At 34.7% G+C, this 11149-nt stretch overlaps 1 long non-coding RNA gene across 1 annotated transcript in view; it reads left to right on the top strand.

The window, feature by feature from the left end:
* The window catches only part of LOC138064265 (uncharacterized), a 45377-nt gene continuing 34228 nt past the window's right edge, over positions 1–11149 (top strand). The window contains exons 1-2 of the long non-coding RNA XR_011137538.1: positions 1–167; positions 6124–6256. This is a non-coding gene — a long non-coding RNA (uncharacterized lncRNA). The remainder of the gene's footprint in view (positions 168–6123; positions 6257–11149) is intronic.

The following is an 11149-nucleotide window of genomic DNA, read 5'->3' as shown; positions in this document are numbered from 1 at the left end:
TGCAAAATAAGCTTATCTGGTATGTAAAGTTCATCTGAACTTATGTTTCTCTTCCTTTTGTTCTCATAGGTTTGTAGCATTAGCTGCTATCACTGAGCAGAGTGATTGCAGAAGAGGTGGGTTTTCCAGCTAACAGGAAAGACTGCTTGTCAGAAGACCTGCTGCAGGTCAGTACTTCAAACTTTAAACTAGGACAGCACTCCTGGTCAGACTATTAGCACTCGGATATCTCTGTTCTCTGTGGCCAGACTGACAGTTCTGGACAAAGAAGTAGGAAAATATGAGAGGAACTTCCCCACAAAGACTTTTTCGCTTATACGTGACTCTAGTTTCTTGTCAGCAGTACGCTAGTTCTCTCCTGGCTCTGTTCATGTCTAGGGGTAAATGTGACTCTTTTACTTTGGAAGGATAGTAGTAATAACCTTTTTCCTGTGTAAAATGCATGTAAACTCAGATCCAGCAATCCTGATATAGCTGATATTTCAAGATTCTAAGATGTCCAGTCCTTTCTGCTGTGAAGGGAATGGATGAATAATTCCTGTTTCTGGGATAAGCAAAAACCCACTGCTACTTTCTTGCTCACTCCTTAAATTGTTCTTAAAAAAAAAAAAAGTATACTTCTGCCACTGTTAAGAATTCACATTCATTTTCTGTCTATTTCTATGATTATTTGATTCAGCAGCTGACATAAAACTTTTCTGAGATGGAAGCTTTGAAAAAGAAATGGTTAATGCTTTTATAATGACCCAACATTGTTTCCCTCAGTAATATTAATTATTTAAATCTCTTTAAGGTATTTAAACAGTCTGAGTATTTTTGGCTGAGAAATCTCATGACAGGGTTTTCTTTTTGGTCTGTACTTTTATATGTGGGACCACGCTTTGTATCCAAACTGCAAGGACACCTGTTTTTCCTTGCTCACTAGACCAAAACAGTTAAGAAAATGAATGTATCAAGAAGAATGACTCTTTCAAAAGAATATGAAGCATTTATTTTCATTTTCACATCTTTTCTCCCTTTTTTAAATTAAATATATCTAAATGTTATCTAGGAATAGCATTTCGCTATGAGAAATTAAACATCTTTGCTTGAAAATGTAACAAAACAAGAAAGGTTTGACCTGTGCGAATTTCACTTTCTCCAGCAAAACTGAATGTCAGATGTGGTATGAAGTCACAAAGAGCTGATTAACCATAAATGAATGTTTTGATTAACTTATCTATTTACAAAAACTGTCCAGTTCATATCGTAATACGGTTATGAGCACTGTGCTTTAAGGAAACTAGAAGAATGTGACATTTCTACTTCTGTACCATGTTAGCCTGTGTAGTTTAATCTTTTTTTTTTAAGATAAACTACAGAGCCTTAAGCTTTTAGTCTTTCTGTGAATTATGATAGTACAAGTTTCTCTTCCAAGGAAGAGAAACCTGTGAAAGTCTCATAAGCAAGTCACAAAAGTTGCAGTTATCTTGACTTTGACTGTTCGAGGATGTCACAGAACCGCCACTGGCAGCGCATACCTGTCACATAGCAGAGCTAAGAAAGCCAGCTCAGCTGAGGCAAAGTGGCACAGATCCACGACTAAGACTGTTTTATACCAGCTAAGGTTAAAAGATAATCTTTGCATCTATAATTCCTATGACTGAAGTTTAAATGTGGCAGCCGTGGAGCACTGATTTAGCATATGCATTTCTGCATGTCCATGCAAGTGTTCTGGCATCACTTTCTGTAGAAAACACAGTTTAATCAGGTGCTTAAACTAGGTGCTTCCTCTACCAAACATAGGAAATAGCTCTGCACAATCATGCTCTTTTTAAGCTTGCATATAATTTATATATGCACACATATAAGTCAGGAAGTAACATCATACGTGGCCAGTTACTTGCAAGTTTCAATTCTGAAACACCTAGTATCAGTCCCAGTGTCTCTGAAGGCAGAAATATATTCTCTGAGCACCTTTGGAAGATTGGCTTAGTTGACTAGGGACAGAAATGAAATATTCTTTCTATAGATATTTGTAAACACACCTTGTGACACACAGACATGCACATGCATGCAGTCTCAGTCACAGTTCATTAGCATCACATATATTTTGTTTGACAGTTTTCCTATGTGCAAGTATTCTACAAAGAAACAAATGCGTAGACTAGTTGTTACCCTAAAGTGAAATAATATTAGCCTGTCCCAAGACATTGATCAAAAGGCATGCAGATCATTGCACTTTCAAAGGAAGTCTGTCTCTATCAGCATCAAAATCACTGGACTGGGAAATCTGCAGTGTCTAAATGATGTTTATAGTTTTGCTGTTGTGTTTCTATTTAGTGATACAACCCATGTGGCTTCCTTCTTCCATGTGGCTGATGTTTGTTACTTAGCTGAAGAAACACATGGAAAATTCTTTCATACACTTTCCTACTGCTTTAGACATTAAAAAATGTCATTTTATTTTATTTTTTATTTGCTGTGAAATAAGTAGGAAAATACCAGCAACTTGCATAGCAGCATCACTTGGCTGGCTTCCCATGCTTCATTCTTATTAGCTGCTTTTATTTGAATAGCTGTATAGTAAGTAGACACAGATTCACTGGCAAAGGGCAAAAGCTGAGGTGTTATTTCCCCTTTACCTATTAGTATTAACTGCTGCAATATGTCCCTGTGTCACATGATGATGTAGGAGTACGCCTCTTCATTCTCTTTTCATCTGAAGAAATGAGAAGGGAGAGAAAATAGGAAGTAGATTATCGGTCAGCGGTATAGACCATTTTTACACTTCCCTTGATTTCTTACGTCTAGGCCATAGGAGGGACTAAACGCACTTTCAGCTCCTAAATCTGAATAACGGACCGGCCTATCTTTCTAACCCAAAATGCAGTGAAATTGGGATGCTCTTTCTTCTTTGTACCTTGGTTTTCATGGGAAAAGGACCCATGTGCATGGCAGGCATGAAAAATAGGGTGGTTTGGCTGGTCTTACTGTCTAAATATAGTCTAGTTTTATCCCTAAAATTGAACTAGTTTATGTTTAATCCAGAGAACTGCTCCTCTGGAGGCTAGATGGAAGCCCACGTAGGAGACATAACGACATTTGTAGAAGGTAAATCTTGCATAAAGGCACCACTGAGAAGACTTCTACTCTGGAGCGCTTTGTCCTTTCAGTGTAAGTGCTCAGTACTTTGATAACCAATTTCAGTAGACTGAGGGCATAAATTTTGGTTTTCCAGCAATTCTTGAAGGTTAACACACTTCACCAGAGTAAGGGAAGGAATTCCAAAGCTCTGTTACAAGAACAGTACCATATTCACAGTGGGTACCAGCAGAAGAGGGTGGGACTGGTCATTTATCAAAACATCTATTTGTCTTTTTAGGTTTCAATAGCATATCTGTCCTCAAGGTACTGTGGTCCCCTCTAATGCAAATGTAGTTTATGTTCCTGAATTATGCATAATGCTGTCTAATTATTTGTATAGATATTTCCATATTGCTGATCACTGCAATATCTGGATCTCCAGAAGAATTTCGTTTCATTAACCTTCAACTGAATATACATAAAGCAAGCCATATCTGCTCTGACAAGCACAACTAAATTTTGCTCTTGTTCGCTTGTCAAATATTCAGCTTTCTAGACAAAGAGATGCGGCGGGAAATAAAAATGATGAAGCAGGAAGAAAACATTCTAAACATAGTTCAATGTGTTCACTGAGAAAGAATAGAAAAGTAACACCTGTAACTCACTGTTTTCCATCTGAGTCTTGGTCTGTTGACCATCTTCAGATTACATTAATACACAGTAAACAGTTACAGAGACACTTTTGGCAGAACACCACTGACTTTGGCAGCTTTAGCAGGAACTGACAGCTCTGATTTGTCCCAGACCTCTGTGCAATACATCAGAGATTATTTGGCATCCATGACTAACTGATCTGTTCCAAGGAGCAACCTGTATTCCCATTTTAACAGAATGCTAGTGCTTGTCAGGAAGAGTTTTGTGCAAAAAATTAGCCAATAATATTTTGTACAGTTTCCCTCTCAAGAATCTCCAGGTCTCTACTACTTTGTCCAATCTACTTCTTTACCCTGCTTCAGTCTGTTTCACTAGATTTTTGTCTTAGTTTTGAAAAAATTATAATAAGTTAAAGATGTTCATGCCTTTTTAGATATATTTTCAATTCATGCAGGGCCACTTTATCCACAACATCTCTAATACTTTACCTAGCCTTTCTATAAACCTATGAGGTGCCCAAAATATATATTTTCTGGGAAATTAGGGGTTTCAGGAATTCAGAAAAAACTGTTATATCCTTGAATTATTATTATTTCAACTTTAATAACGCTTATCGAACTAGATTCGTATTCTTGTTAAAAAAAGAATTGTCTTGTTGATTCTGACTTACTTGGTAGACTGTCATAAGCAATATTACACAAGATCAGAATTTTTATATGACTAATTCAGAAATGTGAACTAATCACCTATCATTTCTTACAGCTAGGCTGAACTTTTTCAAAAGTATTTAATAACTGGCCTGTTCCTTTCTGGCATGAAATAATGATATCTTCAGATAAAATATTTTTAAATTATTTTGAAAATCTCCTGGTCCCAATTTTTAAATATGTTTTTGGAATAATCAGCTTATGGTTTGAAGAAAAACAAAAACAAAAAAGACATACATTGCCTGATGCTTAAGGCCAGACTCACTATGGAATATTCAGTGTTGTTCTAGATCATAAAAATAGGATTATTTGTGGATGCAAAGGGGACAGTTTGTCCTTAGTAGCTGCAGTGAATTCCTCCTAATAGAGGAAAAATAGAAAAAAATTACTGCTGCATGTTATAGCAGATATTAGTAAAAATGACAGTTTCTTTACAGAAGATAAATGTAATTTTTAATACAGTTTTAATAAGAAAGGGAGCTTTGACATGAGAAGTGAAAATGCAAACATTACTCAAATTTAGATAAGGTAGAGCTAAAGAGAAGATTTAGTATCACTCAGAGAAATCATAATCTGATCTTTGATTTTGTAATTTCCGCAAATTTTGAGGGAACTGAAAACAGGATTTTACAATGGAAACTATCAGAAGCTTTATTACAGTTGCTCAAATTTATACTCTGGCTGTAAGATTTTCCATGTTACTCACTTGCCTCAAAATGAATATTTCTGGAAAATTTCAACCAGACTGGTACAGAAAAAACATTGCTCCATATGTTAAAACTACCTTTTTTTTTTCCTTCTTCTGAAAATGTTAATATAATAAGCAATTACAGAGATGGATGTATTTACTGTTTTTGGCAAAGTTAGCACTTTCAGACAACCTAGTTTATAGCTATTTGGGGAGGACAGGGAAGGGGGAGATGCTGAATTTCAGCTGGTTTCATTCAGTGTTTCCAGGACCTTAAAAATGGAAGAACATCTGCCTAAGGTAAAGGATTCATCAAGCCCAGAATTCTGTTTCCAACAGTGACCATAAATGGATATTTAGGCAAAAGCAAGGAACAAGTCAGAGACGTTTTCTACTAGTTGTGAAGCAAAATTACACGTACCTGAGTTAAAAGCCAGGGAAGTTTTCCCTTTTCCACTCTGGGGGGCCAAGAAACTATGGAAACAATGTTGCTATGATATAGTATTCAATATCAGTAGATTTTCACTGTTATATTTTTCCCGCTTATTCATTATCTTGAAGACAATGATGAAAGTCATTGGGGAATGAAGTGACATTATGTAGTATATGAAAGAAGTTCAGAAAAAAAATAAATCTTTTGGTGAAAGTTACATTTCTAGAAAATCAATTCCTTTACATCTATGCATCAAAGGGCGTCTTGAAAGAAATAGTCCTTATGTAGGAGAAAAGTCAAATAGGACAAAGTTGACTGATTAAAAAAAACCCACTAGATGTACTGGCACATACATGTACGCTTCCCTATATTTATTTCAAGTAACTGATGGCATAAAAAGGCATGCTTGGACATAAAAGGATCTTGCTCATTCTTACAGAATTAGAGCACAAGACAAACTTAGACCAAAAAAAAAATGGATAGTTGATTACATTAAGTGTTCCTCCTCTGGCTGCTTTTGCTAAAAATTGTCTGTAGAAGTGTTGAGAATTCACCTTTTCCCATCTTTTACACAGGTCACTTCCCACGAAGAGAGAGGGTATAGCAGTGGAGAACAACAGAGAGCAGGTGGTAATACTGGTAATGGACTCACCCTATGCTTTTAAGCACACGTGGCTCTCTGAGGAGGAGTTCCTCTGAGGGAGCAAGGTAGGGAGAAAATCATTTGATTTCTTAATTTGAGGACATGATCACTTTGTCTATGTTGGACTGAAGATTACATGTGCAGCGTGTCTCTAAAGGTGTAAACAATAAAGAGAAGATTAAGTTTTAAATAAAAGGTTTGTTTCTTCTCTGCATTGAACCAAACAGTATGACAATACATTACGAAGATTATACACTTTATTAAGCCATCAGTGCTTACTAAAACAGACTATATGCCTTAGCTTTCTGCCCTAACCTTTCTATTCTGAATTTACGTGTGTGGCCAACAATTTCAAAGTGAACTTCAAACATAGGAAATGTTAAGCGAAACCCAGTGCTGCTATATTTCAATATAAGGTATAAGGTAAAACAATTTTTCAAAAAATTAAAAAGTATGACTAAAAATAATGGAGTTACTATCTCTCTAAACTTTACTGCTTTTCACAGTCACATAACTGACAAATATATGACCAAATTATTTGGCTATCCTCTTGAAAAATATAATGTACTTTACTACCCCTTAAAAGTTTGCATTTCCAAATTACAGAATTTCTAGTGGGGAAGGGAGGGGAGTTAAAATTAACTTAGAATCAAGGTGAATTCTCAGATTTTTTTTTTTTTTAATATGAAATAAGCTGAAGTTTTTCATTTCAACATTCTCAAAACTCATACTATAGTTTATTCTTAGAACTCCAAAAGTGAACATTTTATCTCTCAGGAAAGTAAAAACAAGTAGAAGTCTCAGAGTCCTTACTGCCTTAAAAAGAGTAGATCTATCAGAATGGAATGTGTCTATCATATTGTAAATTGGAAAAAAAACTTTGAAACAGAGTATTCTATTCTTGCCAACTCAGTACCCAGTTTATGTATACGTATATATGATTTTTTGTGTATGAAGAACAGAATTTGAATTGAGGAGACACATCTGAGCTATCTGTAGAACTAAATGTTGATATCAGGAGAGATTTCTTTGTAGGGATTGAAAAGGCAGACAAAAGTGCTTATTCATCCCTAACATGAAAATGGTCTTGTTTTCATGACCAGATAGGCAATCTGGAAAAATTATTATCAATATTAAAAAAAAAAAAATAGTATAGAACACTTTATAGTCTTACTGCAATCTCTTCAGAAAGAGATAATTTCAAATGGATCCTGACTTCCACATAACTGAGTGTATGGATTTCTATTTTAAATACTTGGACACAGCTTAGACTTTTAGAGGATGAACGAAAAGTATATATGTGCTGTCAATTTTGTTCATTCCTTGTTTCATTCCAAGTGCATCTCTGATCATTTACTCTGCCTGCAATTACTTAACTTCAGGTGGCTGAGGACTTCACCTATGATCTAATCCAGAGACATATCCTTAATCAATGTCATAACTTTGACTCAGTCCCTGAATTAACTGTACCAGAACCTGCTTTGTATTATTCACAATATTACTTTCTAAGGCAAACTGTCAGAATTGCTGCCACTGCAAAACTATGCAAATGTATTTCCTAGTTCAAAGTATCCTCTCTTTGCACTGTAAGACAGTCTATACACCATATATCATCAGTGTGGATATATACCCAACATGTAAAATTATAAATTGATATAAAATAATATTCAAAAAAAGCCTTCTGAATTCTGAAATTGAATTCTATAGCATGACATTTCAGCACTCCAAAACAGACTGGTATACAAATGAGGATGTGTCAGTGATTTCCTGTTTTCCTAAAACTATGAATTATCATAAGAGTAGAGGAATGAGTAGTGTAAGATGTGGAAGCAGGTTTTAGACATTTTTTCTACTCATGTAGGTTTTTACAACTAATGACTTTCAATTCACTGTCACAATAGAGAAGAATTATTTCCTTGGCAAAGTAATATGTGTGCTTTATACTTCATGTGGAATTTATCAAGCATAGGGCCAAAAAGCACTGTTCTTGATTGTACTCACACAGACTTCATGTAATAGAATTATAGCAATATAAGGTTGGAAAAGACCTCAGAAGTTCATCTAGTTCATCCCTTAGCCCAGAGGCAGAATCAGATATTTCTATGTTATTTGTGACAGATGTGTCTAGCCTGTTCTAAAAAGCCTCCACCGATGCGGAATATACAACTTCTGTAAAATTTTCTGTAAAAAAGGAGGTGCCTGGGAGGCATCAGCATTCATTAAAAAAAAATCTTTTTTCTTTCTGTCCAGGCAAGAGGGGTCTCCAAGCATTCCAAACTGTACTGAAAAATAACAGTCAGCAAAAATGAATGCTCTGGTCTTGAATTTGTTGAATAAAAAACGGTTGATCTCATTCTTGGTCTCCTTCTGTGGTAAAGAGTTGGTTTGGGGGTTAAGATGTTGGTTAGAGTTAGTGGCTGTAAAATAAAAACTCTGCAGCCCAGTTAGAGGTTTAATTTAGAGATGTGTGAGCCTTTGGAAGTACCCCTCCCAAAGATCACCTGCTATCAACATCCTGTTCATCATCTGTTTTTTTTTTTTAGCAGTTCTGTTCTCAGATTTTCTGTAGAAAGGAAGGTAGAAAGGAATCTCTACCTAATTTAGGCAGAGATTCTCCAAAATTCCAATGAATCAGGGGTTAAACTGCATGAAGCTTTTAGAGTATGACCTTGTGGGTTCTTCCCTTCTGCTTCTGCTGCTTTTGGATTTTTTTTTAATATATTTCCCCTGCTGTGAAGAACATCTACAAGCATTAATTCGCTGTGCCTATTATTCTGAAAGAGAGACAAAAAAAGTAAAAATTAGGATGTCAGAGGGAAATAAAATTTGCTACTATGTTACAATTGCATTTTAAAATAAACAAAAAAACACTACTCTTTTGCTGGCTGTAGATTTGGAAAGGAAAGTTGATTGTCAGTAATCCACAATTAGTTAATTACCCAGTGAATATCAAACCCAAATATAAACTTGCAATTCATTTTACTGGTCAGGGTATTGATTTTGTCTTTTTTTTTAATATATAAAATATGTAACAGTTTCAAATGACCCTGTTGACCTGAACAGCCAGAATATATGGTTGGGTAGAGAGGAGGGCTTTGTTCCATAAACATTTTAGGTAATTATTAGCAACTTAATTACATCCTTTTAATTCTCCTTTTAGCTTTTACTAGAGATTGTGTAGGGCAAAGACTGAACTCAGAAATGGAATGTGACCTCTTTTTTTTTCAAATAAACTCAAGTGACTTAAGTGAAAATAGTGTCAAGGAATGACATCCCGAGGTCTCTTCCAACCTGAATTATTCTATGACTCTATGAAATTAAATTCAACAGCTTAACTCCTATGGACTAGAAACTTTTGTACCTGAGAAGACTCATCCCAAGGAAAATGAATGGGAAATCACTTTTGGCCCTTCCCATTTCTGAATCAGATATGCCAGGTATCCCAAAACATGTTGTCAAATGCTCTGTAGTTATATTGGCTTTTCAATGACAAACTATTAATAAAGAGAAGAAACGAATGGATCTTTCCCATGGATCTAACATGAGCAGAAAAGACAAATGAAGAGATTACTTAGAAAACAGTTGTATTAAAAGATGGTTCATTCAGAAATTATTAAGATGCAGTAGTGACAGACAGGATAGAATACATATTTCATGGCAGAAAGAGAAAATAAAATTCTACAGATACACTGAATGATAATAAGTGTAGTCAAGAAACTGTTCTTATCTTTTTTACTCTCTCCTACTAAGCAGATTATATTTCAGTGAAGAAATGAAAGCTAAACTATTACCACTAAAACCCAGAATCATTTGGTTATTTTGATTCCTGAGAGCCATCACCATGTATATATGAAATGGGTTTGGATATGGGGACAAGCACACTCACAAGTTTAATTGCTTTTTGGGTTCCTTTACTATAATAATATTTCTGTGTGGCAGAGTCATTCTTGATTTTTAAAAGATGTTTCCTTTTATTATTTTTTTTAATAGGGCAGCCTATTTTTAATCAGTATTTGCTATGGATAGGCAGAACTACCCATACTACATGGATTGGTATTCAGAGCAACATTGACCGTGTTTAAGTTGAAATGTCATTTCACCTTATAGGTAACTAAAATACCTGTGAGACTTTCTTAGATATCATTTTTTCAAGTTCTACCTTTTCCATTCTAACACTTTAGCAGAATTTCCCTATAGGTATTTTTTATTTTCTTAAGCGCATATTTTTGGTTTCTTTATTTAGTTAAGCACAGCAAATGTGGTTTCTTGTATTCATATCTAATTGAGTTCATGATTCAATGACATTCATTTTGTGAAACTATGAAACAATGTTGCAGATTAATTGTTAATTATATGTTACAGTCATGTTTAAATTGCGGTGTGATTAAAAAAAATGCATCATTAACGCATAAAGCTTCCTGGAAAATGAACACATGCAACTTTAAATGCCTTAAAAGACAAGCCTAACCAGAAAGCATGTTTGAAAAGAAAATGTTGTGCATGAGCACACAAAGACTTGCATGCATATCTGCGTATATATGAAAGAATTAATTCAGTGCAGGTGAAAAAAGTTGAAAGAACAAGCCAGGCTGGCATTTAATAAATTGTTTTTAAGTTAAATGTTTACTTTACACCAAACTATACCACATTAACAGTGGTCTCAACTTCTGACAAAGTCTTATCCATATGTATTATTACTAAACTGGAAGAACGATTATTAAGAAAGTGATATCTTTTTCTGGTGTCCATATAATCCTTAATTTCTCAGTTGAAAATTCCAATTTTTGTTCTCTGTGAATGTTTTTTTAAAGTGATACAGACACTAGAATTTACAGGATGTGTATATAGTATATATTTTTTGTATATGTGTACATTTATATATATATACATGTATATATATATATGCATGTATATATGTATGTATATATATTAAAAAGAGTTTCTATCCCATGAGTAAT

The sequence above is a fragment of the Struthio camelus genome, chromosome W, assembly GCF_040807025.1.
Source record: "Struthio camelus isolate bStrCam1 chromosome W, bStrCam1.hap1, whole genome shotgun sequence".
Lineage (NCBI taxonomy): Eukaryota > Metazoa > Chordata > Aves > Struthioniformes > Struthionidae > Struthio > Struthio camelus.
The sequence above is the reverse complement of the archived record's forward strand: the minus strand, read 5'-3'. Positions and strand labels throughout refer to the sequence as shown.